At 43.2% G+C, this 26,744-nt stretch overlaps 2 long non-coding RNA genes across 3 annotated transcripts in view; one reads left to right on the top strand and one right to left on the bottom strand.

The window, feature by feature from the left end:
* The window catches only part of LOC146758664 (uncharacterized), a 93,689-nt gene extending 67,194 nt beyond the window's left edge, over window positions 1-26,495 (top strand). For both annotated transcript variants that reach the window (XR_014933743.1, XR_014933744.1), the window contains exons 2-4: window positions 3,978-4,047; window positions 21,240-21,325; window positions 26,239-26,495. This is a non-coding gene — a long non-coding RNA (uncharacterized LOC146758664). The remainder of the gene's footprint in view (window positions 1-3,977; window positions 4,048-21,239; window positions 21,326-26,238) is intronic.
* On the bottom strand, window positions 15,199-20,590 carry LOC146758665 (uncharacterized). Its single transcript, XR_014933746.1, has 2 exons — window positions 19,114-20,590; window positions 15,199-17,404 (listed from the first exon to the last, which is right to left on the bottom strand). It is a non-coding gene; the product is annotated as an uncharacterized LOC146758665 (long non-coding RNA).
* Window positions 26,496-26,744: the final 249 nt, after the last annotated feature.

The following is a 26,744-nucleotide window of genomic DNA, read 5'->3' as shown; positions in this document are numbered from 1 at the left end:
CCAACATCCACATCTCCCCCCAGACCTTCCCTGTTAGCAAACAGCAGGTCTAGCGGGGCATTTCCTCTCGTGGGCTCTCTGACCAGCTGCATCAGGAATGCATCCTCTATGGACTCCAGAAACCTCCTAGTCTGCTTCTTCTGTGCCGTGCTATACTCCCAGCATATGCCAGGGAAGTTGAAGTCCCCAATGAGGAGAAGGGCTGATAACCATGCAGCTCGTGCCAGCTGCTTGTAGAATACCTCATCTGTCTCTTCATCCTGCTTTGGCGGTCTATAACAGATGCCCACCAGGATGTCTGCCTTGTTAGCCCTTCCTCCGATCTTTACCCATAGGGATTCAATGTTATCATCCCCAGTCACAATCTCAGTAGCATAAAAGCATTCCCTAACGTAGAGAGCCGCACCACCACCCCTCCTTCCTTGCCTATCCTTCCTGAAGAGTTTGTAGCCATTCATTGCAGCACTCTAGTCATGGGAGCAATCCCACCATGTTTCTGTTATGACAACTAGGTCATAGTTTGCCTGCTGCACTATGGCTTCCAACTCTTCTTCCTTGTTGCCCATGCTGCGTGCATTAGTGTAGACGCACCCCAGCTGAGCCCCTTGCCTTTCTCTTAGACCCAGTACCACTTCCACAGGCTGATCTCCAGCAGGCCTGGCTTTATCCCCTTCCCCCTTTGTATCTGGTTTTGTCTTTTTTTTGTTTTGTTGTTCCCCTTATAGAAGTAAGTGACTAGTAGCTATTTTCTGTCTTTCTTTTGTCTCTTTTCCTGCCCCTTGCTTCCCATTGCAGTGCTTGCTATAGTTGTGCTTGCCTAGTCTGCTGCTGACTTGCGTAATCAAACTCTATAATCCAGAGATGGGTTATAAAGCAGGTATGTTTATTCCAGCGTTGCGCAGCGCCGGGTGCAAGGGGGATAGCTCCTCCAAACTTGCACACCGACTTGTAAAACCGTGATACAGATATAAGTACACCTTGTGGGAATCAAATGTTGTTTCTGCATTTAGAACAAAATATGAATATATAAGTGAAGAAATTTGTAGTTATTAGGTAAAAATCATAGTTATAAAGACCGTAGCTCCTGTCTGTCCAGCTATCTGAAATAAAACTACTTTTTGGTGCTGGACAAATAGGACCTGAGTGATAAAAGATTCAAAGAGGATAAGTTAAAATAACAATATAACCGTATAAACTAGCAATAATATATGATTTAACGTTTTTGTTGTATACACTGTAAAACCTACAAGTCATGCCATACCTAAGGATGTGCCTGGAGAGATATGGGAAGGACTGGAATCACCCCCCCCCCCCCCAGGCTTTTTGTTTAACGACAGTCTCTGGGACAGAATGAAAGAAGCTTTGAAGGAAATCAACATATCAATGCGATAAGAGTACCGAGACATCTTGGAAACAAAACCAGCGGGATGGCGACTGACTATCACAAGATAACGCGGGAATCAACAAAAGTCGGAATGTAATGCAAATCTCGAGTAAAATTGTAACCTGGAATACCCAATCAAAGGGGAAACAGGAGGGGAAAACATATGGGAGAAAAGGTATAAAAACTGTAACATCATGTCCATAGGTGCGCTTCTGCCATCAGGGCGCCCGCCATTGCAATCGCGAATAAAAACTGCTTTTATCAGAGATACCGTCCTGACCAAAAATTATTGAGGATATTTCCAACAACCTCATGCATAGTCAGTGATTTCCTGTAATTCTGATACATATTCATAATTCTTTATCATGCAGACCCCCTCTTGTTATTGCCCATCTTATCAGGGAGATGCAACTCCTCTTCTGATATTTAAAACATCTAATCCCCTCCTTGACAGGTCTCAGGGAGATCTCACTCCTTATCTGCATCCTTCCTGCTCTCCCAGACCCACTGTCTCCATTCCTTGTTATTCTAACTAACTAAATCATTTTCTGTAAACTACCTTTAACTATCCCTTTTTTAGCCCCCCTTTGTTCTAAATTCCAGCAGAGCCTCTGCTTCTTGCTTCACTGTTCACTGCAGGCACCGCGGCAAGGGGAGTGCAGTGGTCTGCACACTCAGGCAGTCATCACCGTGGCTGCAGTTAAAAGTTTGATCGTGTTCTGCCTGTTGAGAACTTTCATCAACTCTGCATTTAATTTCAGGTTGATACCCTAATACACTGAATTATAAAATTTAGCTTTTCCACCAAGAGTGACTTGTGGAATAAAACTCTATAATCCAGAGACTGGTTATAAAGCAGGTATGTTTATTCCAGAGCTGGGTGCAAGGGGGATAGCTCCACCAAACTTGCACACCGACTTGTAAAATAGTGACACAGATATAGGTACATCTAATACATAGTCAATGATTTCTCGGAATTCTAATACATAGTCAATAGTTCTCGGAATTCTGATACATATTCAATAGTTCTTTAGCATGCAGACCCCCTCTTGTTCTTATCAGGGGGATGCGACTCCTCTTCTGGTCGTTGGTGAGGTCTCACTCCTTATCTGCATCCTCCCTGCTCTCCCAGGCCCCTTGTTTCTTTTACTTGTTACCTTTAAGTTTCCTTTACTTATTTCTATAAACTACCTTTAAGTTTCCTTTACTTGTTTCTATAAACTACCTTTAACTATCCGCTTTTAGCCCCCCTTTATTCCGAATTTCAGCAGAGCACCTGTTTCCTGCTTCACTGTTCAAGAGACTAATTAGCAGTCTTATCTCTTGTCTTCCTCTCCAGCCTCATTTGCAGAAACAGTTTTAAAAGGTCTTTGATACATAACTGAATTATTTGCTCAGAAAAAGTGTTTGTATGGCTAATAAAGATGTCTTCAGCTCTTTCTGGTGAGGAAATAAATGAACAAATGGGTGCTTCAGGATTTCCTTCACAGCTTTTCCCTGATGATATTGTGTTTCTTTTTACTTCCCCCTCAGGAATACTTGTTAGAGGGTAGAAATGCTAATTAAGGTCATTAACGTGTTCTTTACAGTTGAATGACTACATAAAGTAGGGGATGGTAGAGAATATTTTGCTGTTATACTTACTGACAGCTTTGCTGAAAGAGGGTAATGGCGTTTCTGGAGAAGTGCATCTCCTCATCAGTGCTTTGCTTTGTCCTCTGCTCCTGTTCCGTTTCCACCTAATAACATGCTTTTCTGTTTGAATGCTTATAAGTTACACCACAACTTTCAGCATCTCCAGACCAATAACATGAATTAAAAATGTGACTATGAAAGCATTGTATTGAAGGAAAGTAATGAAATGAAGATGGAAAATGCCATAATAAATAATCTATTTTAATAAATGATTGTACACTGTAGAATTTCAATTACAGAAACACATACTTTGTACGAGTAATTACTAAAGAAATTACTAGAGAAGCACATTCATTCATTGAATTACAGGACATAAATTCTTCCTCTGATTGCATCTTCTGTTGTGAGGAGAGCAATCACAGCAAATGCCAAGCTCTAATAACACAATCTTTTTAGGACTAGATCTTACTATTAGATGGGAATGTGGAAAAACTAGTCACACACTGTTGCTTTGTGTGCATAGAGAGGGATGAAACTAGTTAAGTGTAAAGCAAGAGGTGTGATAGTTGGCAGGTAACCTTGCCATGCTTTGTCCCCTGCACTGCTTTCAGTAGGTACTTGAATGCAGTGGATCTTTGCATTATGTATGTATATGTAATAATTCTTGTATTTTCTGTATACAGAGTAATTATAACCTGTAGGAAGGGTGTGAAACTTAACTACGGTTTGGTAGGAATTTCATTTTTAAAGTTTTTGAGTTTTGGTGAATAATATGAAATGCCAGTTTCAGTGCATGAACTCTCTTTGATTTGATGGGGGTGAGAACTGTTGGCCTGTGAGACTGCATCAGCCAAGGTATCTAACTGGGTACAGAAGGGATTTTGTGTGAAGTGGGAGGAAGGAATGTTGGATTCCACAAAACCCTGAAGAACTGAAAAGATGATTCTTGTTTTCACAGTGCTGGTTACCAAAGCACAGCAGTAGACAAACCCTACAGATACTGCTGAGACTGGGATTTATATGTGCATGTGAGTATGAAAAGATGTTTTTTGTTTCCCCATAGATGTGAAACTACCAGATCTCTCTGTTTGGAGTCAAGAATCTGTATTTTCTCCTTTGATAGGAATTCAAAATTTTGAATTATGCCATTGAATTTTTTTGTGAATTTTGAGCAAAAGGCTTATTTCTGTTACTGTATAATCACTAAGTAATTGAATTAGAAATGCTTAACTCAGAAAAAAATGCAAGAATTACTCAGGAGTAAGTTAAAAGCAAAACAGGGCTGTGAATCTAATTAATAGCATGGCTAAATGTTTCTTTGTTCCTAGCCTTCTGGTCACGGTTTTTCTTCCAGCTCCCATCTTTTCTGTTTAGACCATGAACTTTTTCTTTAGCAGAGAGGGGTTTCATTTCACTTAGTCCTGCAGAGCTCTTGCATGTTGGAGCCCTGCTTTCTTACTTTGGAATGCTGGGGTAAGGTTGTAAAAGAAAAAAAAAGAAAAAAAAATCAACAGCAGGCTACGTGGAAAATAACTGTTTAAGTGCTGCAATATCACACGCACAAAGTAAACATGCACACAAAATGGTGTTTGTTCAATTTTTCCTTTGGCAATGAGTGACCTGGCATCCTGATAGTACTCCAGATGATCCTATTGATTTAATGTGTTTGTCTGCACCTTAGTTGAGAAGTGTTGTTTGATAAACTTTTCAAATAACTGACTCTGTCTTCTCAGATCTGTGTTCTGAAAACCAATTTTTTTGTACCCCAATAAAGGGCCTTGCCTTTCATTGTGCTCTTGGGCATCTGTCTCTGCCTTGATGTCTGTGTGGATTGAGTTATATTCTTACTGTGTTGTAGGTACAAGACTTTCTTCTAGAGTACAAGACTACTACACTGTGTTGTAATATCAGAACATTATTCTAGAACTTGGCTGTATTTTAGCACACGTTCTTATTACAGTATTACTCTAGACTTTTTTTTTTTCATTAGCAAAAGATCAGAGTTCTTTGAATTTTTGCTACAAAAATAATTGATAAAGGCTTCAGAGGCTTCTGCACAAAAAAAAATCAAAGAAAAACATCTGTGAGAATACAGATTATTCCTCTTGCTTAGTGTTGCTGTTGTTTTTTGATAAACTTTTTACATGTAAAATGAGGCATTATTTTGCCTGTTTTCCCTGTTATTTTCTCTTGATAACCATGCAATAATTTATCTTCATTTATCTTCCTGAAACAATAGATATAGTATGAGTAAAAATATATCCACAGTATATTTAGAGTATTACTTCAAAACAAGAGATAGAGGAACAAAGCTTGTTTGGTTACCATCTGACTGACTTTTCCTGAAGCCATTTGATATTTCACAAAACATTTGAACAAGAACATGCACAAATAGTTGTACTTCCCAAATTAAAACTACGTAGGTATTTGCTTGAAGATATAATTTTTCCATAATAATGTCATGAGGTGCCATTGTAAAAATCCACTAATAGCAAGCTGCGGGGTGTGGTGGCACATCCAGAGAGGCACAGATAGGCTTAAGCAGTGGATCAGGTGAATCTCATGAGGTTCAACAAATCCAAATGCAAGATCCTGCACTTCAGTTATGGCAATCCCCTCAACCCCCCTCCAATACAATCTGGGGTTGAAAGGAGTGAGCACAGCCCTGCCATAACAGACCTAGGGGTACTGGTGGATGGCAACCTGGACATGAACTGGCAATGTGCCCTTGCAGCCCTGAAAGCCAACTGAATCCTGAGTTGCATGAAAAGTAGTGTGACCAGCAGAGAGAGGAAGGTGATCCTACCCCTCTACTCTGTGCAGGTGAGGTTTCACCTGGAGTACTGCATCCAGATATGGAGTCCTTAGTACAGGAGAAACATAGAACTGTTGGAGTGTGCCCAGAAAAGAGCCACAAAAATGATTCTAGGGATGGAACACCTCCCCTATAAGCACAGGCTGAGAGAGCTGGGCCTGTTCAGTCTGTAGATGAGAAGGCTGAAAGGTGACCTGAGAGTGGTCTTTTAGTATCTAACAAGGGTGATCTCTGAGGTTCCTCTCAACCTAAGCCACTTTATTGTTACACGGTGCCATGCGTCCTGTTCGTCCCCGGGTATCCGCAGCTGGACCAGATGCCGACACAACAAGGGAGTGCGTGGCAAAAGGCGTTTTATTAAAACAAACAGACCCTTATATAACTTTTGGTATAGAACCTGCTAGAAAGTGGGCGGGGCTAATCCCGCCCATCATGAATATTAACTAAGGAGGAGGGACCTGTCCCGTCACATCCCGTGACCCCGCCTACCGCCTAATATACTACATCTCCCCCTCCTTATGCTATAGAACCTTTAATCCGTAACAATACGCAACATATTAACAATCCCACTTAACCTTTTAAAGTCTTTCATATGCCCTTTGTTGTTCCATTTTCTCTTGGAAAATTCCCGTCACCATGCGATGCATAAATCCCTGCAAGCATTGTATAATACACGGTGTGCAAATTAATAGTGCAAGAAGAACAATAAGTCCCATCACCAACACTTTTAGCAACTGTTTGAACCAAGGTCCGATGTTCTCCCTTCTTTGGTATCCACCAAGGAGTTTTCCTGGGTTTTTTCTGTTCTGAGTTCTCCGGTCTCTTCGGCCGTCCAATCAGCAAGTCCTATGAAAAAATACTCAGCTCTTGTTACTTCCTTAGCCTTCCTGTTTTGTGTAGCCAATTCTGGTTTAACTCGACGTGAGGGTACCCATTGGACATCCCCAGTCTCATTATTCTTGACCGCTGCAAAGCCCCTGCCCCATACTAGTATTGTCCAACCTGATTCCCAGGATCCACGTTCCGTTTTGATTTTCACCGGTGGGCCCTCCTGAATGATTCTTGGTTGCCAATGCTTTTGAGTGGGGGTTCTCGTGCTCTCTCCCCGCTCAAAATGATTTAAAGCATATAACGCTCGAGCTAAAATTTCACCCTGCTGTGCAACTGGGATTCTACCCGTATATCCTTCCCCCTCCCCAATCACCCGGATCTTTTCTTTGAGGAGGCGATTAGCTCTTTCCACGATCGCTTGGCCCTGGGAACTTCCCGGGATGCCTGTCGTGTGTGTAATATTCCAACGCGCCAACCACTCCTTTGTCGATCGTGATACAAAACATGATCCATTATCTGTCTTAATATGATGCGGCATTCCCATAACAGCGATAGCCGTAGCCCAATGATGTTGAGCAGCTGTGGAGTTGGCACGAGCATGCTGCGTGGCTACAAGTATTGAAGAGGTGGTATCGACCGTAACTGCAAGCCACTGGCAGGGTGCCATTCTCGGTTCTAAGGTGAAGTCCGTCTGCCAGACTTCTAATGGAACGAGACCCCGCGGGTTAATGCCAGCCCCCAAGGCAGGCGCCGAATTACAATGCGGACACGTCTGTACCACCTCCCTAGCCAAGGTAATCGGGATGGAACATGTCCGTGCCAGTGCCCTGGCCCCTAAATGTAAGGCCGCATGAAGGTCTCGGGCCTCCCGAAGGGTGAAAATGTGACCCCCGGCTGCTCTATCTGCCACCTCATTGCCCGCTGTAAAAAACCCTGGGACATCAGAGCGACTTCGCACATGGAGGATGGCTACCGGGGCAGCCCGGTAAACCAAGGCATCCTCTAATAAAACTGCAGCCTTCGTGCTGGGTAGCCCCTCCCTCCCCATGCGCAGCAGTAACCTCGCAACGAAAGCAGAATCTGTAACAATATTGCAAGGGTTGGAGGGGAACAATCTCAAGGCGACCTCCACAGCCCTGGCTTCCAGCATCTGGACACTCAGTGTGAGATCTGTGAAGGTCTTGCGGTCCCAAGACCCATCAGGTGCTCGCCAAATCACCACCCCCTGACAAGTACTGGAGGAAGCGTCAGTAAACAAGGTTGGGCCCTCAACGAGAGTGTCCAAGACTCTGGTGCGCAGAGAAACTTGTAGGGGTCGGGCAAGGTCAAAAATGGGCAACGAATCAGAATAACAGAATTTTCCTGCAAAATCATAAACAGCAAGGGAAACCTCATCTGGGAGTGGCTGAACATTCCGGAAGGCCGCAGGTAGGTATATGACGTCCAAATTCTTGCTGAACGCCCTAACTGCCGCAAGCCGTGCTTTTCGTAACAGGATTGATAATTGTTCTAACCATGGAGTGAAGGCCCTGGCTGGCTGGGCAGAAAACAACCAGAAAAGTGGACGGGCTTTAGAGCCCAATGTCTGTCCAATCACGGCAGCTGAGCCATGCTGACACCTGGTCACCGCCACTTCCAGCGGACTATCTGGGAGCCATCGTGAAAGCGTGTTACTAGCACTAGCGGACAAGATCTCTTTCCAGGCTTGTCGCATGCCCTCTGTCCACTCTCTAGCCTCTTGGGGATTCGACCCCTTCAATTGGTCATAAAAGGGCTTCATGAGTCTAGGGGGAATTCCAACAGCGTTCCTAATCCATTGCAACGCACCAACCAGTTTTTGAATGTCCCACAACGTAGCAATACGCGGTTCTACCTCTAGTCCTTCCGGAAGTACTGTGGAGGGGCCAATTCTGTATCCCAGGAATTTGATTCCTGGTTCCTTCTGTATTTTTTCTTGGGAGATAACAAAACCTGCTGAGGTCAAGGAGCCCATCACTTGAGAGGCTAAATTCTCCAATTGCTTCTGATCCGGCGCTGCAAGCAAAAGGTCATCCATGTAATGGGCGACCTGACAGTTTGGAGTAACCTGCCTGACAGGTTCAATGACCCTGCCCACTACCAGTTGGCAAATCGTAGGCGAGCAGACCATTCCTTGAGGCAAAACCTTCCATTGGTACCTCTGCACTTGTTCCAAATTATTGACTACAGGCACCGTGAACGCAAAGGCTACCCGATCTTGTTCAGCAAGCGGAATGGAGAAAAAACAATCTTTAAGATCGATGACCATCAATGGCCACGTTTCTGGGATGGCTGACAGCAAGGGTCCTCCTTGTTGGACAGAACCAAAGGGGGTTATCTCGGCATTAACTGCCCTAAGATCATGTAGGAGCCGAAAGGCACCTGAGGCTTTACGAATAACAAAGATAGGTGTATTCCAATTACTGAGTGAGGGTTCGATGTGCCCCGCTGCCAATTCTCGAGACACAAGTTGTTTAAGCGCTGCTAATTTCTCAGAGGGAAGGGGCCACTGATCCACCTAAACAGGAGAGGCATCAGCCCTCCAATGGAGTGGGATTGCGTAATGCAGCGCTAAATGCTGGACAGTGGCCCTTAACATAAATTTGTCAACTGAAAACCAAATTTCTGTAAAACGTCCCTCCCAATGATTGAACCTGCCACTGGAGCAACAGTGGGCATAATAAACACGATCTTCTCAATAGTACCATCCCTAGCTAGCAACATAAGCTCAACTGAGAACCGCGATTTACTAGTGGGTACTTCTGCACCCCCAACCCCTGTTATTGTGTTACTTTGCTTGATTCTCGGCCATTCTCTCGGCCAATCTGATTCTGCGATCACCGTAACGTCCGCACCCGAATCAAGCAAAGCGGTGAAAAGAACGGACTTTGGGCCTACAACTGCAGCTCCGGGGTCAATGGCCATCATGAGGCGGGCGATAGGCCGATCGAGAAGGTTCTCTGTCACAGCCACGAAGGGATGACAGGGCCCTGTTGTTCTGGAAAGGTCCCCTGGGTGGCAAGTTGCTGCCCCAGAAGTTGGCTTGAGAGGGCCCCCTGGGCTGCAGGTCGCTGCCCAAGAAATTGGCTTGGGAGGGCCCCCTGGGCTATAGGAACCCTCCCCCTCCCGTTTCCCTGAAGCAGGTTTTTAAGTTTTCGACACTTACGTGCCCCATGACCTGTAGCACCACAGAACTGGCACCTTTTCCCCGGAGCATTTTTCTTTGGACACTGTGCTTTAAAGTGTCCTGTCTGGCCACATTTAAAGCATGGGCCTTTGTCCGTTTGTGGTCCTGACTGGGCTGCAGCTATCACCGATGCGGCCATTTCTTGGCATGACGCAGCCATGCCCTGTACCGCCGCCACAAGACCTTCCGCATGCAGCGGAGTGCTCTTTTGATGGTCTAGAACATACTTGATAACCTCCCCAGGAGTTGTTAAGTCTCCCGGCGCTGCCCTAATAATTTGCTGGACGTCCGGCAGCGATTTTTGTTTAAGGCAATCAATAATCACAAGAGAGTGGACCTCTTTAGGTAAATCTGAACCCTCGACCGCGCGAATCAGCCGATTTGCAAAGTCAGGGAAGGGTTCACTTGGTCCCTGTTTGATGTCTGTCCATGGTGTGGGAATCAAATGTTGTTTCTGCATTTAGAATAAGATAAGAATATTTTATTTCAAGGTCTCATTATATAAGTGAAGCAGTTTGTAGTTATTAGGTAGAAGTTATTAGGTACAAAGACTGCAGCTCCTGTCTGTCCAGCTGTCTGAAACAGAACTAACAATATGCCTGTATAAACTAGCAACAATGTATGTTTTAGTGTTGTACGCATTGTAAAAATATACAAGTCGTGACATACCTTAGGATGTGCCTGAAGAGATATCGGGAAGGACTGGAATCACACCCCCCAGGCTCTTTGTTTAACAAAGGCCTCTAGGACAGAATGGAAGAAGCTTTGAAGGCAATCAACATATCAATACGATAAGAGTACCGAGACATCTTGGAGACAGAAACAGCAGGATGGCGACTGACAAGATAGCAAGTGAACTAACAAATTTAACAAATGCAAACCTCGGGTAAAATTGTAATACCCAACCAAAGGGGAGATGGGAGGGGAAAACATCTGGGAGAAAAGGTATAAAAACTGTAACATCATGTCCATAGGTGCGCTTCTGCCATCAGGGCGCCCGCCATTGCAATCGCGAATAAAAACTGCTTTTATCAGAGATACCGTCCTGACCAAAAATTATTGAGGATATTTCCAACAATTTGGGGGCTCGTCCGGGATTCATTATCGCTTCTTGGGGTGTTCCCCACTGCACTGGACAGGATAAGTGCACTCCGCTGATTTTAGCGGTCCTGTCTGTGTGGTGAGGTGACTTCTCAGGACAGCCGATAGGAAACCGAGATTGTTACATAAAGGACGGACTCTGTGAAAGCCAAGGGGCTAGGCAGGCACAGGTGTTAACCCTTGCAGACCCGGAAAAATTCGTGCACGGATCAAGGTAAGGGAATTTAATTCTTATCTTGGGTTGAGACTCTTGAGTGTGTGTGGCTGAGACGCACTTCTAGTGCGAAGTGAGTGCGGAGTCCCAATCCGCGGTTCCGTTGTCCCGCGAGGGGCACGGCCGGAGACGGACGAAGCGGCTGCGGTGCTGAAAGCGAGAGTCTCAGGTGGGAGCTGTTGGTGTACGGTACCCTGCGCACTTGACGAAGTGCCAGCAGTACACCCCTATTTAATCCCAGAGACGGAGCGGGTGCTCCTGAGGGATTGGGCCCAAAAATCCGAGAATCGGAGTGTGGGAGCCTGTGAGCTGGGTAGTTCACAGTAGCACTCCGGAGGGATGGGTAATAGGAGCTCCGTATAACAGGGTAAAAGGGTCCCTAACACTGTGCCCAAAGATAGCCCCTTGGGAAAGATACTACAGAATTGAAAAAAAAAAAAAAGATCCCAAAACCATGGACAAGGATAGGGAAAAGATGTTTAAAATATTGTGCACAGATGTGGCCTAGAGAGCCACTACAGGGAAAATCAATATTTTGGCCAAAATATGGATCTGATAAAGGTTGGGTCTGTCAGATCTTGAATTTATGTGTAAAGAACAAAAACCCCTTTTCAAAGAAAGAATCAGAATATGCTGCCTGCGGGGCGAGTGCGGAGTCCCGACCCGCGGTTCCGTCCTCCCGCGAGGGAAACGGCCGGGGACGGACGATGCGAAAGGCCTCTATGTTCTACATGTTACGATGTTTTTGTATTTGTTACGTTGTTTTTGTCTTATTAATTGTTGTTAGTATTGTGGCAATTGTAACGCACATATTAGTGAAGTGCATATGGAGTCGGGTGGGGGAAAAAGCCCACAAAAGGCAAACCACAATTAGTATCGAGAACCTGTTGCTTTTGTTGTAGAAAATACCGCGGTTTAAATGTGATAATGATCCAGATTAGAGAAACAATAGGGTTGTGTTACCTCCGCTTTAACATGTTAACTTTACGAAATTTGTTTTTGAACCATTGTTCCCCCTCCTCGTGTGTGTATGAACATAAGGGAAAGAGATACCTTAGAAAATCTCTTAGGATGTATATTGGCATGTTGGAGGGATATTGCTGGGGAACCGGGAGGGACTCTAAGCAAGAACACCCTCATCAAATAATGTAATAATTGGTGGTTAGTGTCTAAGTTGGGGGACGGGTTAAAATGATTCCAAGACCAGGAAAAAGGATAGGGATAAAGATGAAATTGGGAATCAAGAAAAAAAATAAATAAATAAATAAATAAATAAATAAATAAATAAAAATGAAATAAGGCCATAAAGATAAGGGTGGAACAGCCCAAGGAATTGAATGATATGGATTGCTAAGGGAAAGTTATATGGTATTAAGGGTGTTTGTGGAAACTGAAAAATTGTACTGTTTGATATGTGGGGTTTGAAGGGAATGGGACAAACTGCTTTGATGGTGTAAGGAAGTGTAATTGCTATTGGTATACAGAGGTATAATTGAGGGTGTGTCAAAGTGTAACTGACGGTACAAATAGTGAAATCGTGTACAAAGGAAAAAGGGTTAAAGAGAAAGTGAATTTATCTGTGCTGGTATGAGAGCAACCCCCTGTATTGTTTCCCCCCCTTGCAAGAACTCTTGGAGTGAGAGAGAGCCGGGTACGGAGACTGTTGCTGTAAGCAAAAGGGGGGAGGTGGGGAGGAGGGGACAATGGAAGTGAGAATAGCCTTCATATGCAGAGATGTAGGAAACCTGAAATCCCAGTGTTAGCACTGGACACCTGGAGAGAAGGAGGTGAAACTGAAATAGGATGTTAGTAGTTTATGTAATGATGAGAGTTTGAAAAGTGAGAAAGTTTGGGACAGACACAGGCTGGAGGAGGAAGGACTGTCAAGGTATAACATTGATGTCAGGACTGAAAAGAGGTGAATGATATGAAAACAAAACAAAACTGATTGACAAACAGATAGTAAGGGAATTGGTGATAATAACAACTGTTACTGTTGTGGTGCCAGAATAGGACGTTAGGACCCAGAGATCCCCTCAGAGAGAGGTGGGGGGAGTGGGGGCTTGAAGTGCCCAGGGAGGGCTCCGCCCCACTGGAAGGAAAGCAGTGTGCAACTACAACGGGAAATTGCATCTAGGGAAGCGGGGTAAAGAGGTTTATTTTCTGGTGGATATGGGTGCTTCTTACTACTCATAGATGGTTTTGTAACAGTACAAGAAAAGGTTTACGGGTTTTTTTTTTGGATTAATTAAATATAAACTAAGTAGGAATACAGAAATTCTTGTACCTGCCAGGTTGCTCTGGCAAGAAATTTAATAAAACTGGAGCTAAGGGTCCAACAATATTGACTGATTAAAAACTGTAAGTCAGACTTTAGCACAAATGGGGAAAAACAGTGTTGTACTCCAGGAGTCACAGCAATATCAAATATGATGCTCTTAGGGGTGTGGGCATCAGGGCCACACATGAAGCCCTGAATAGAAGTTAAAAGCAAGAGATTGCCCAGTCAGGGTAAAGCAGTGCCCTATAAGGATATGTAACTGTAGAAGGATAGAAGAAATAATAGATAACTTTTTGGAGTTTGGACTCCAATTTTGCAAAATTTTTGATAGCAAGTGCAATAGTTTGGTACAAGACTTGAGGGCAAGTAATAGAATTGTTGAATGCATACACTCAGTGGTGGCAAATCCATGCACTTTATTAACCCAGTTAAGGAATGAATAGGTGGAGTTTACTTTCTGGATTTGAAGGATGTTTCTTCTGCCTGGTTTGGCCAATACTGGGAGAAGAGACTCAGTTAACCAGGACAGCATTACCCAGGGTTGTGAGAACAGCTTAATGATTTTTGAGAACTGGTCAACTCGTGAGACTGAGACCTGGGATCCTCCATCCCAGGGTGGAACTTTACTGCAGCACATGAATGCCACGGCAACAAAAGAGAACTGTATAATGGACTGTGAGTTTGCTGAGTTTCTTGGTTTACAGAAAAGCACAAATAACTCTAACAGCAAGTGACATATTTGGGAGATTACAGCTGGACTTTGGAACTTAAGGACTGCCAGGAAAGAAGCCATCTGCCAAAACCCTGAGCCGCAAACTGCCAAGGAACTCCATACGTTCCCAGGAATGACAGGATGATGCTGACTTTGGATACACAGCTATGGACTGATTGTAAAGCTCTGAACAACTTGATAAAGTGAGTAAGGGTTGGCCAGGGTGCCTGAGGGCGGTGGCTGCACTGGTGCTCAATATTCTAGAAGCCTGTAAATCTACATTGGGCCAAAAGATACCAGTTTTAATATCTCAGACAGTGTTTATTGTATTGGATACAAAAGGGGGACATTGGATCTCAGCCCAAAGATTCCCAAAAATACCAGGCCATCCTGATAGAGCAGGATGATGTAGAAATAATTGTAACTAATATTGTCAACCCAGTATCTTTCCTTAGCAGAACTCCTGGAGAATCAGTATCTCCTGACTGCTTTGAAACAACTGAAGCTGCACATTACAGCTGGTCAGTTGGACCTGAAGAACAAGCCCTTAGAAGATGCAAAAGATGCCTGCTTTACCAACAGCTACAAGGAGACTGTAAGGCAGGTTATGCAATAACTGCTACTGACCAGGACCCAGGGACTATTCTTCCAGTTCACCCATTTCAAGCCGGGGACTGGATCCTGATCCAGACGGAGAAGGAGACAAAGCTGCAGCCTGACTGGGAAGGACCACTCCAAGTACTTCTAATGACTGAAACATCTATGAGGACAGACGAGAAAGGATGGACTCACTACACACTGGTAAAGGCATCCACTAGCCCTGAGGTGTGGGAACTGTTGCCACAGAAAAACCTTTAAAAGATAAGAATTAGAAGGAAATCATGAAAAGTTTTTTTTTATATGCATATTTTTTTAATTATTATTTTAACTAACCTTTAACTTTTCCTCAAATAGGTGAATAAATTATATATGTAAGTGGGAGAATATTATAACCTATATAGAACTAATGCTCAGAAAAAGTTTTCCATGTTGTAACAAAAAGTTTTTACTGCTGTAACAGAGTGTATCCCATTCATTATCCTGATATATATTCGTTATCCTGTTCTGGAAAATGTAAAATTTGACAATAATGCAGGGGAGGGACCAACTGGTAGTTTTTGATATGAATAAGGGACTCTCTTGTAGTGTATGGAATGATGTATGGTGGGCAACTACCTATTGAGGCAGGACATATACACCTGGAATATTTGATATTTCATGAGCATGTAAGGGAGTTGTCCAGCCAGACTGCAAACCGTTGCAGTGAAACCCAGTAAAAATAACAATTAACAAGACTGATAGCATTACTAATACCGCTTTTGGTCTTGGGGTAGATATGCATGGAAAGGATTCAACAGCAAGATTCCAGATAGCTGTGTGGGATACATTGTGAAAATATCCAAATTGTCCAGGATAGGGAAGAGCTTAAAAAGGGGGTTAGAAAATCTTCCTAAAAACCCTGCAATTGTGACAGCTAAGGAGATAAAAGATCTTAGATAAACATTTGAAATCAAAACAGGATATGGGGACAGTAATGCCTGGGTAGAATGGATTAAGTATACTGTCCAGAGTCTCAACCATAGCAATTGCTATGCTTGTGCATCCGGATGGCTCATAGCTCAGGTGGTACCCATTCTGCTGGGATGGACCAAGGAACCAAAGGGAATGCGATGCATGATTGCCCTGTACCAAGAGAAAACTGCCTGGGGAAACAGAGACTGCAGATCTCTCTCCCTCTTGTCTCCTCCAATGCCTGATACAGATGTCAAGATCCCTCCTGCAATCTCTGCAGCGGTAGGTAACCATACATCTTGCCTCTCATGACAGGGTGTGAAGGCTACCAGGCCTATGGGAAACTTTTCCTTGTGCAGTGAGGTCTTGAATGTTATGGAGGATTCAGCAGGAAATTATTCAAGACTGGGAATCTCCAGGGCAGATCTCTGGTGGTACTGTGGGGGAAAGGTTTTATGGTCCACCCTACCATCTAACTGGGGAGGCACCTGTGCACTTGTTCAATTAGTTATACCATTCACCCTGGCATTTGAAAAAGGAATAAGAAAAATTCTGGAAGAACCAAAAGGAGTTTAGGGGTATCATTTGATGATGCAATGTATATATAGATTCAATTGAGGTACCTAGAGGTGTCCCTGATAAACTTAAGGCAAGAAATCAAAATGCTGCAGGATTTGAGTCACTGTTTTGGTGGGTGACTATCAACAAGAATGTAGACTGGATTAACTACATCTATTATAATTAACCGCGATTTATAAATGATACAAAAGGTGCAATTAAGGGAATTGCAGAACAGCTAGATGCCACGAGTAGGATGGCCTGGGAAAATTGGATTGCTCTAGATATGATGCTAGCTGAAAAGGGGTGTGTGTGTGTAATGTTGGGAACCCACTGTTGTACCTTCATCCCCAATAACACAGATCCAGACAGCACAATAATTAATGCATTGCAGGGACTTACTACCCTTGCGAATGAATTGGCAGAAAAATTCAGGAACAGATACCTCTATCACTAGATGGATGGACTCGTGGTTTGGTAAATGGAAAGGGATGATTGTTTCTATATTTACTTCTTTGATTATAGCAACAGGAGTCCTGGTGGCCATAGGATGCTGTATTATCCCCTGTGTAAGGGGCCTGGTACAGAGATCAATTGAGACAGCATAATTAAAACAAACACCAGTGAAACGACCACCATACTCAGATAAAATGATAATATTGAAGGAGATGGGTAATGAAAATAATGATATTAGAGGAGATGGGGAATGAAGGAAGTGATGAAGAGGAAGAGGTCTATAAGATAATACCTTAAAGAAAAAGCAAAGCTTGCAGAAATCAACAGTGTATAAAGAAGAAAAGGGGGGATTGTGGGAATCAAATGTTGTTTCTGCATTTAGAATAAGATAAGAATATTTTATTTCAAGGTCTCATTATATAAGTGAAGCAGTTTGTAGTTATTAGGTAGAAGTTATTAGGTACAAAGACTGCAGCTCCTGTCTGTCCAGCTGTCTGAAACAGAACTAACAATATGCCTGTATAAACTAGCAACAATGTATGTTTTAGTGTTGTACGCATTGTAAAAATATACAAGTCGTGACATACCTTAGGATGTGCCTGAAGAGATATCGGGAAGGACTGGAATCACACCCCCCGGGCTCTTTGTTTAACAAAGGCCTCTAGGACAGAATGGAAGAAGCTTTGAAGGCAATCAACATATCAATACGATAAGAGTACCGAGACATCTTGGAGACAGAAACAGCAGGATGGCGACTGACAAGATAGCAAGTGAACTAACAAATTTAACAAATGCAAACCTCGGGTAAAATTGTAATACCCAACCAAAGGGGAGATGGGAGGGGAAAACATCTGGGAGAAAAGGTATAAAAACTGTAACATCATGTCCATAGGTGCGCTTCTGCCATCAGGGCGCCCGCCATTGCAATCGCGAATAAAAACTGCTTTTATCAGAGATACCATCCTGACCAAAAATTATTGAGGATATTTCCAACAATGGGAGCACTGGCTCTGCAACCTTAGCCACTGCTCTCAAGGCCTGGAGGGCTGCGGTCGTGAGTGCAGCCACCTCCCCCGCTATCAATTCAGCCGCCTGACCTTCCAGGGATCCCACCATGCCATCTGCCAACCCTTGAAGGCGAGCGAGGGTAGTCCGCTCTTTTTTGCCATGCCCACGGTTAGCTGGGTGGGCTGGGTCACGCGTTGCCTCTGCGACAATAGTTCTAAGCTGGCGGTTCCACTCATCTTGCCAGAGCATGTACTGTGCAGGCTTGAGGATAACATGCATCAGGTTCTCAACATCATATGGTAGCAAATTGGAGGCCATAAGAGCCTCAACAGCTGACATCGTGACTGGCGACCGCAATCCTTTATCCTTTACTAGCCCTGCCAGGCGAGTAATCGCCTTAGTATCCAAGGGGGTCCAAGCTTGTCCACCATTTTTAACCACCAGGGGAAGGGCAAGTGTGGGCACGCCCGGGTTAGTGGCCTGAAGATCCTCCCTAGCCCTTGCCCAATCGGTGAATGTGGGCGGGCCCCGTCGAGTAGGGCCAGCCCCTTTTCCCGGATCGGCTGACAAGTCGAGCTTGCCGATCGCCTGGGTGGGCGGGTCCAAACTAACTGGTAACATTACAAAACCACGCCCCTGCTCTGGCTCCGGGGCCGGCTGTCCGGGTAACAAGGCGCCGACAAAACCACGCCCCTGCTCTGGCTCCGGGGCCGGTTGTCTAGGTAACAAGGCAGGTCGGCGCTCCACCTCCCCCGCGCTTCCCCCCAGGTTCTTTTCAATGTCCCCGCCTCCTTCCCCGGCGTCTTGTAGGGAAGGATATAGGGTATGGGCTGGATAAGGGGGTGGAGGGTGGTTAACAGTCCGGGACAGAAATGGTGGTGAAGGCTGGTGCTGCACGAGGGATCGAGCAACTTCTGTGGACGTGCCGCTTCTCGAAGTACAGGGCGGAGCCGATGGAGTCGACGCTGTCCCCTCCACAGTTGAGCCTGCAGAGAGAACAGAGCCGCCCCCCCCGGGCCCCGACCCCAAGGAACTACCCCCCCCGGGCCCCGACCCCAAGGAACTGCCGCCCCCCGGACCAATCCCCAAAAGATCCCTAGCCCGCTGGTTAGCCAGTTTTTCATCGCGGGCGGCTTTCAGTGCTCCCAATACCAACCCCCAGGTTTTAAACTCTGAGGTTTTTTGGGTAGTGAGGGCTCGGTGGGATAGCGCTGAGGTAATGCCCTCCCAGCCATCCGGCTCATAAATGTCCGAGGGTGTCGCCAGCAACCCCTCCCTCTCCAATAAAACAAGAAGGGAAGTAAGCTCCTTCTTAGAAGGGGCATGTTTAGGGAAGAGAGATTTACAGAAGGAAAAGAGTACCTTTATGACAGCTTCCATTGTGCCACCGACCCAGTCGGCGCCCGGCGATATAATCCCAACAGAGGGGAATGGCCACTTCCCCCCCGACCCGGGCTTCTGCCACTCCGCGACGAAAAGGGAAAGGGGGTGTTGCTCCGCAGCAGGAACAAGCTGGCGGGGCAGCTGCACCCGGGACGTCGAGGGTCACCACTTGTTACACGGTGCCATGCGTCCTGTTCGTCCCTGGGTATCCGCAGCTGGACCAGATGCCGACACAACAAGGGAGTGCGTGGCAAAAGGCGTTTTATTAAAACAAACAGACCCTTATATAACTTTTGGTATAGAACCTGCTAGAAAGTGGGCGGGGCTAATCCCGCCCATCATGAATATTAACTAAGGAGGAGGGACCTGTCCCGTCACATCCCGTGACCCCGCCTACCGCCTAATACACTACACTTTATTATTCTATGGTATTAACTATACATTCTTGTACAGCTGGTTTTTTTACTTGCCTTGATGCTTTCTGCAGAATTACTGAATAATTCCTGCTTGCATCCATTCTTAATGGCTACTATTGAAAGTGCAAAATTGTCAGCCAGATTAATAAGATGCACAGATCTTGTGATATGCTACCATATTCCATTAAAATAAGTTGCTTTTAGAAGTTTGCTTAAGAAGTATAAAACACCAGAAGACTTTTGTGACAATATGATAATAGTAATTAAATTTTGCATTAATTGTGAACCAGTAGCAATGGTAAGTACTAATATAAAAATGTATTATCAGTGAACATACTTTAGTTCTGCCACCAGTAAATCTAGATGTTCAGAAAATAAATTCTCTCATACCTGCTGTATAGTTGAAATAATTCAAGTGTATAGTTGCAATTACAGAGTAAACAGATACCCAGTGGGCTATCTCACCAGTGCTGAGGCTTTTAATCAAGATGGATGCTCACTGAGGCTGAGGCTTGCCACAAGAACCCCACAAAGGAGCACAGAAAGAGATCCTGCCTTAGTGGTGGTCAGCCATTAAATGGGATCCAGGAGAGGTGGAGCCAAGCTGTATTACCTTCACCTGTGCTCCTGTGGCTGACTCATTGCTTGCCTCAGATGGATAATCAGAGGTTTAGGCTGTGATTAATAGTTTCCCTAACACCTGCTTTGACCAGGAATGCAATTTTTAGTATCATTCTGTGTTTATCAAATGTATCATTTACCTTGTGTCTGGAAAGACTTGTGAGTTTTGCCTGTTTGGAACAAATGGGAATGATTTGTGACTCCAAGCCTGAAATTATATGGAAATGTTCTCAGTTGTGCTTACTCAAATTGATATTAATGGGATAGAGTGGGTATTAATGGGATAGAACAAAGTCAACCTTACTTAGCATAAAGTTTCAGTGTTTTGTAGTGTGTTTTAATCAGACTGAAAGAGGGCCAGACTGGAATATGAAGCACTTCAACCTTGAATAATACTATTTTTTCTATCCAGATGTTGAATTTCATCATAACTTGTGAGGCATTTAATCCACTTCCAATTTCCAGTGTAGGCTAATGTGGATGTTACAGAAGTCTACAGATATGTGTGTAGCGCCCTTGTTATCCACAAGAGGGGTTTGTCTCTGCAGATGTTCAGAGGCGGTATAGAATGGACGTGCTGAACCCTGTGAGGTTTTGATCTGGAAATAGCACCTGCCATCCTGTGTACTGGCTGTAGAGTTTAACAACCAAGTCTGGTAGGCAGATTTGACACCAGCTCCTGTGTTGAATCACTGCTACTTGGGAAGTACCTTTGCTTCTTATTTGTTCCTGCAAATATAAATAGAGATCACTCATTTAAAAAAAAGCCTGGTTAGGAGTAGATACTGGAAAGGACAAAGGGTCATTTATGTTTGATTTTCCCCATCCGATCCTTTCCCACCTCCTCTAAAATATGAGGTACTTTTCTGTGATATCAGTTAAGCCAGTTACAGTGCCATGAAGTCATAGCCCTAGATATACTATTTTGTTACCGTAGGTTGAAATGGGCAATTTCAAGACCAATTTTCCTTGCTCTGAATATGAAAAATGTAGGAAATATGATAGGAAAAATAATAGGAAAATGAGAGAGAGCTCTTTCTTCTATTTACTTGTTTGTTTGTTTTGCAGAAAGGAAATCTCTCTTGGCAAAATTTCCAACTTCCAGAAGTATGCGTCCATTAGAGAACAGAGGGTGATTCTTGCCATGCACACTGGTATGTTGCACTGTTAAGTTCTTCGGCTATCTGGGGCTGTAGAGGTGGTATCTGTCACTTTGAAGCATGCAATAACAGAACAAGCCAGCAAGCTGTCGGTGATGCCTTTTAGTTCTTAGAACAAATTGAAGATTAAATCTTGAAAAAAACTGTTTTTGTAAATGGCACCTTTTCATAGCAGAAAACTGAAATGTAAAAATAATAACTGAAAACCAAACACACGTTTGCTCACACACTCATTTAAAGTGTTGGATTTTGGGATGAGGGTTTCCAGTTATGATTTTGACCCTTCTGCATTTGGTTACTCCAACATTACATTGGCACTAAATATTAAAATGGACCTGAGATTTAGGGAACAAAGTTAATTCCAAAACTTAATCTCTGTGGCAGAAATTGATTGCAAATGTAATTTGGTTTACTCCGTTAGAGTGTGGTACAGTCATTGACAAGATCTGGCTTGCTCCAAATATCTGCTTGAAAAACTGTGCCAGGGAGTAAATGCCTGCCCAGTTACATGACAGCACACTGACCCCAGAACACACTGACTCGATCCACACTGTGCAGCTGGGAGCTGGCAGGGGCTGCCTAAGTGGGGAGGAGGAGAGTTGGAATAGTTAAGTATATGAAATCTGTTTTGAAAGATCAATTATTTGGGCATCAGTTGGATTCATGTGCCAGGCATCCTCTTGAAGTTTTCTCTTTGAGCTTTAAAGAGCATCTGGAAGGCCCGTAATAGTTTCAGATTTTCCCTGTATCTATCACATTGCCAAAGGTTGCAGAGTGCTGAAGGACATGGGAGACAAACAGAGCGCTAAATAACTGTGGAACCTGGAAGAAAACTTCTATCATACTGTCCTTTGAGGGCATTTTGTAAAATGGTAAAATCCAGGAAAATGAGCCTGGGGAGGAAGAGGCTGTGTATTTTAAAGGACTTTTTGGATGGCACCTCTGTTTTAATCTTAAAATAAGCCTTTGCTTTCCATTCAGTTTGCATCATCTGCAAAGCCCTTTGTGTTGGGTACTATCTATTCAGTAGATTAGATAAGTATGTTGTGCCTGTACTTCTACCCTACAAGATACTGAACATCTACAGATTACTGATGGTATTATGTTTTTAGAAGTAAAGATCTAGCTCTTCCATCTCAAAACAAGTCCTGCTTGAAACATCAGTGTGGTGTGGTTTTTTTTCGTCCAGCCCAAGGGATCATTAAACACATCTCTATTTGGGAAAACACATCTCTATTTGGGAAAACACATCTCTATTTGGGAAAACACATCTCTATTTGGGAAACCCAGATAACTGAGTATGCTTTACTCATTTACATTTTTATAAAGTTCTTCAGTATTTTGTTTATAGGCTGCTTACAGGAATGGAACACACAATGACATTATTTCTCAGTTTTATTCTAATTAATGAAGAGCAGTATAAGATACACACAAAAAAATCCATGTAATTGGGAGCTTGCAGTTGCAGATGTTAACTGAAGAAATTAAGTACTGCCTATTAATTATATTAATAGTATTAATATTCCCATCCTGGAGTACCCTTCTGTTATCAGACAGATCCATTGGCTTATGTTTAGAAACTCTAAGGTCAGTAGAACAAAACCAGTGTGCTGTAGTGGAACTGGTAGGTCATGGCCTGAACTGATGATTGAGCATCTGATGAAGGAGTACGGCTGGCGTAGGAAGCAGAGGTGCAAACAATTCACATGTGCATCCCACCTGACTGGAAGGAGTGGACCCTGAGTTTACCCCTCCTCCTAGACTTATTGAAGGTCTTGCCTCCAAAAGGAGATCATCTCTTGGGGACATGCATCACCAGCTGGGTGAGGTAATATATATACAAGGTCCTTCTTGTATATGATTATTGGGGTTCTCATTGGTGCTTTGCCTGGTATTGTGAGGGACTTTTCAGAAGCAGTTTTGCTGCTTGGTAGGACAAACATGAAACATATGCTATCTTTATTTTTCTTATTTGAGCATATAAATGGGTTCCTTTTATATCTATGTATATTCTCCTTGTAGAAAGTCAGTTCTATAGGAATTTATATTTAAACTCTATGTCTGGAGGCAGGGGTTGAGGGAATGGATGAAGAGAAACAAGAGTCAAGATAACCCCTAAGCTGAAAATAAAGGTTTTGAATGTGAGGCGCTGGAAGAACAGTATTCTATGGGCTCAAATGATGTTGTGGGAATAGCTCTAACGAAGTCTATGGATTGACCATTGATCAAGAGGCTCACTGGTGACTTATTATCTTTTACTTGATCACTGAAATGGAAGATGATAGTTGCTGGTTTCAAGTCTCCTAATGTAGAGCTAATCAAATCAGTCCTATAATGAAATAAGTATTTGAATGAAAATGATAATCAAAACCCTAAGTAGTTATAACTGCTGAGGAACGGAGTAAAAGGCTATTCAAATAATACCCCAGCTGTAGGCATTATGAACCGTTTAACCAAATCTGAGGTTGGCTATTCCCAATTTTCTCCTTATGTTTAGATCTTTTGAAGCATTGTGCTAATTTAAGACATTTTTTGAAGATAAACATATCAGGTTTTCAATACATGCAAGTGCATGTGTGTAAGTTCAGGTGAGGTTATCACCTGAGGGGGCTTAGTGCTGGAGAACTGTGGAAGTAGGAAGTTGGAGTATTGGTTATCAAGGAATAAAAGGTCCTTGGCCAAAATTTTGCTAGCTGTACAGCAGTATCTGCTGTTGCTTTGGGGTTGGAATGTTAATACGGGAAGAGACGTACTGAGGTGCTGGAAGCAGGCATGTGACCTGTGTGTGGGAGTCCAGGATGGAACATCACATGTGGGTGTTTTCCTCCTTTCTGCTTGAGTTAAGTACCTGGGCAAGGTGAAAACTATTGGAAATAGACACAAAGCTATTACTGATGTCTAATTTGTAGAAACCTTAAACCCTTTATAGAAATTGGAAGTATTAAACCCATTATTTGTTACTTTATGTGGAAAATTCCTCTGTTAAAACAAAATAATTGCTAAACATATTCCCTCTCTAGGAGGTTCTAATGGGATAATGCCTAACTCTCTTTGCTGCCCATTCCAAGGGGTGTGAGGAAGCAGATGGTACCATGTTGCAATATACCATACATTCAGAGTTCCAGATGATGTAGAAGTGACATGTAGATATCAAGTTGCGTTGTTGCAGTTTGTTCAAGTAACGTGGTACTGTATAGGACAACTGTTGATCAAGAGAATAATCTAATTGAAATTAAAGGCATTTACAAATAAAATAAGTGCAATTAGACTTGTCTTTTGAAGTACCTTCATGCAAGATTATCCTCAAAGAAGATGAATTATTTGAACGAGGAATGCTTGCTTTGCATGAACTTAAACTCCATTTCGCCATCAGAGATTTCCAAAAATCTCAGATGAGATCAGAGTTTCCAGAGAGTGGTCAGGCACAGGAATAGACTGTGCAGGGAGGTGGTGGAGCTGCCATCCCTGGCAGCGTTCAAAAAGCATCTGAATAGGGAGCTAAGAGATATGGTTTAGTGGTTCTCCGTAGGTATGGTAGAGGGAGGATGGTTGACTAGATGATCTTATAGGTCCTTTCCAACCTTGTGATTCTATGATGTACCGGATGAGATTATGATGAGAGGCCATAAAGCACAGCAGGCTTGTCACCTCCCGATCCAGCAACAAATCAAGGCTGCTGTGTGAAAGTACTGTGCCTCAGCGCACGGGGAACAGACAGGACTCACACACAGTGTGTAACGCCGAAAGTACAAGTTTAATGCCTTGCCACAAACTCTATATAGTGGTACAGGTCACCACCCATGGCAGACCCTCGTGACCTCCCTGACTCCACCCCAGGGGCACGCAGGCACCACCTACCCAATACCCAACAGCGCTGATTAGAGGATGAATGAAAAGAGGACAGTGTCTGACAGGAGAAGAAAAAAATAAATTAAAAATGTGATATAAAGGGAAAGAAAAATGAATGGCCTTCCATAAGAATGAGAAATGATTTCTAGTTGTTTCAAGATCTAAATTTATTCTTCTTTAAATTGTATGGGATGGTCTGACAAACAAATTGTTTGGTAACAACACCCCATTATGAAAGCACCGCAACTCTGCAGAAGTAATAGCTTTTATTGTTATCATTGATTCAGGAAATTAGAATAAATATCTTTGCATATTAGCACATTATTTAGATGAATTTGGAAATAGCTCAAAGCTATTTACTATTTCATGCCCAAAATGACATTGTTCTGTATGCTCAAAAAAGATTAATTAAATCTTTGACAGCTGAGAAGAAGGCAGCAAATACAGTGTTATTTTCAGAGTTCAGAACAAATTAGCTGAAGTCACAAGGCTGAATAAATGAAGAAATTCTGCCTGCATGTGTAATCTATAGCATATCTGTAGCATATAAATGCACATACATGTAAGTAGGTGTATATACATACCTAAAGTTAGAAGGTTCAGGACATCCCCAGGGAAAGGGATCTGGGTGTTTAGAAGAGTTATTTTTAAATAGGCTTTCCTAGCTGTTTTCTTACCTGTTTATAGAAAGAAAATATTTGCACTTCCTTTTGTGAAATCTAATTTATTGCTTCTCTTATTCTGTTTATCCATAAATTTGTATTCAGGTTTTCATATTACAGTATTGACTTAGGCCCAAGTCCTACCATTCAGGTGTACATCAAGAGTCAATAAATACCTTCTGCACGTCTATTAAAAGTAAAAATGACGCTTTTGGGGGAGAGCAACAGACTGTCTTTAAATACTGTGAAGCTATGCTTTGAATGTTTTTCTATGCTGCAATAGCATGTGCACATACTTCTATGTGTTTGCTCAAAGGAGCAGTTGAGTGTTCTGTGTTCCATGGCAAATAAATAAATAAATAAATAAATAAATAAAATCTTCCCCTTCTACTACAGAACTGTGGGAATACAAGAAGGACTGTATGGAGCAGCAGCTGTGGAGCAAGATAAACAGCATGAGGGCCAAAGACACCTCTGGAAGAAGAAAGAATGGCTAGTGGCTCTGACTGGATAAGCACCCACATGAACAGTTGAAAATGCGTTCGTGGAATGTTCTGTTAACATGTAGGGGCAAATGGGAAAGCTAGGAAAAGAAAACTTGTGAAGGTTTATAAGTGATATGAAAACTTGTAATAAATGATCTGGATCTTTCATGTCTGAGTCTTTGCATCAGATGCAGCATGGGATATACTTTGTCATGGCATGATATGCAGTTCTTCAGATTTGAAAGACCAGAAGTCAAACTAAAATAAATACACCTGTGATTCCATTCAAGGTGCTCATAAATTTTACCACACTAATTTTGAGATGGAAAAACAAAATGCAGAAGATAAGACAGCTTATGTATAAGGAGGGTGAGACTGTTATTTTGGAATCTTCCAGTCAAGTAGATAAAGTGGCAT

This window comes from Coturnix japonica, chromosome 13 (assembly GCF_054131305.1).
Source record: "Coturnix japonica strain WE chromosome 13, WE-NBRP24, whole genome shotgun sequence".
Taxonomy (NCBI): Eukaryota; Metazoa; Chordata; class Aves; order Galliformes; family Phasianidae; genus Coturnix; species Coturnix japonica.
Note: the sequence above shows the minus strand (reverse complement) of the source record. Positions and strands in the feature narration are given on the sequence as shown.